Source organism: Hyla sarda, chromosome 3, assembly GCF_029499605.1.
Source record: "Hyla sarda isolate aHylSar1 chromosome 3, aHylSar1.hap1, whole genome shotgun sequence".
Lineage (NCBI taxonomy): Eukaryota > Metazoa > Chordata > Amphibia > Anura > Hylidae > Hyla > Hyla sarda.
Genome location: NC_079191.1, coordinates 320,404,652 through 320,406,676, shown reverse-complemented (window position 1 = coordinate 320,406,676; position 2,025 = coordinate 320,404,652).

Sequence of the window (2,025 nt, the reverse complement as noted above, 5' to 3'; positions counted from 1 at the left end):
GTGATTGCGTAACATGCGCAGCTTCGCCATTACCGGGGAAGAACCGTTGTCCGCTCGTGTTATTAACAAAGCTTGTGACGTAGAGTGAGGCGGAGCTAACCCCCCTAAGCCTCCCCAACACCGGGCCGCTTCCTCCATCACAGTGGGGGATGGGTGACTTCGTATAACAACCTATAAACCAAAAACAAGTATCACTTCTCTTTAATGGGGGACATATACTCCCAGCTATAATATGTAGGATGAGCCTAATAGTAAATGTTTGTTTTCCTCATTTAATTCCTACAGCTTCATGGTTTATTATATGAGACCCCTGTAATGTTATGCATGAGGTAACCATATCTGGCCAGATTGTGTTCTCTGATGGAGAGGGAGTAACACTGAAACGTTTCAGACCAACATTTCTGTGGGGGGGGGGGGGGGGGGGGGGGGCTTTTTGCTTTTGCAGTGGTGCACCATAGTTATGTAAAGTCACACAGGCGACTGTATAGATTATATGCAATGTTAACATAAGTCATACAGTTACACTCCAGAATATAAAAATTGTCCCCCATAATGCCGGCAGTGAAAAAAATAAAGATGTACATACCTTCCTTTGCTCCCCGGGGCCTCCGGTAACCATCTCCGGTCTCCGTCGCAATCCTCTTCCTGGTTTGCCGGTGGTCGGCGAGTCATACTGCGCTCAGCCAATCACTGTCCGCAGTGAAGTCCCAACTCGGCCGGCGATAGGCTGAGCGGCAGTGTGACGTTTTCGGCCCCGGCAGCAGGTGCCGGTGTAGTGAAGAATCATGTGTCTTGAAGCGTTCTCACACTGCCGCTCAGCCTATCGCCGTCCGAGTCGGGACTTCACTGCGGCCGGTGATTGGCTGAGCGCAATATGACTCGCTGACCACCGGCAACCAGGAAGAGGATCGTGGCGGAGACCGGAGCCGGTTATCGGAGGACCCGGGGGAGCGAAGGAAGGTATGTACATCTTAATTTTTTTTTTCTGCCGGCAGTATGGAGGCAATTTTTATATTCTGGAGTTCTCCTTGAAGAGGAGTATACAATGAGCAAATATCACCAAACACTACTATCATACTGTTACTGTCCAAATCCTGTATACTGAACCAATAATACCAGTATACAAGGAGGAATATTATCATCATAAATATCACCGACATACTGTAACTGACCAAATCCTGTATACTGAACCAATAATACCAGTATACAAGGAGGAATATCATCATCATACATATTACCAACATACTATAACTGACCAAATGCTGTATACTGAACCAATAATACCAGTATACAAGGAGGAATATCATCATCATACATATTACCAACATACTATAACTGACCAAATGCTGTATACTGAACCAATAATACCAGTATACAAGGAGGAATATCATCACCATACATATTACCAACATACTGTAACTGACCAAATCCTGTATACTGAGACCAATATTACCAATAATAATGCCAGTACACAAGGAAAAATATTATTTCCAAACCTATTACCATCATACGGTTACTGAACAAATCCTATATACTGAGACCAATATTATCAATAATATTAGTACAAAAACCAAAAAGGTCAGCACCTCCAAACAAATTAAAATACATACACAGGTGTACACTGCTAGTTTTCTGTAAGTAAGGGACAAAGAATACTGCCACGCCATGATCAGCACTACCATTACCACTGACTAATGGCTAATTTATTGTTAATGAATCAAATACACAATAGAAAAACAATATTTCAACATACAGTGATCATATAGTGGTAGATAACGGCTGTTTACCATATAAGTGATTACATTAGTAATACTGACTCTGACGGCATTGGGTAAGCACCTTAAAGGGTACCTCTCATCAAATAAACTTTTGATATATTTTAGATTAATGAATGCTGAATAACTTTCCAATAGCATGTTAATGAAAAATATGCTTCTTTCTATTGTATTTTTCCCGATCAGTCCTGTCAGCAAGCATTTCTGACTCATGCTGGAGTCCTAAACACTCAGAGCTGCCAGACTGCTT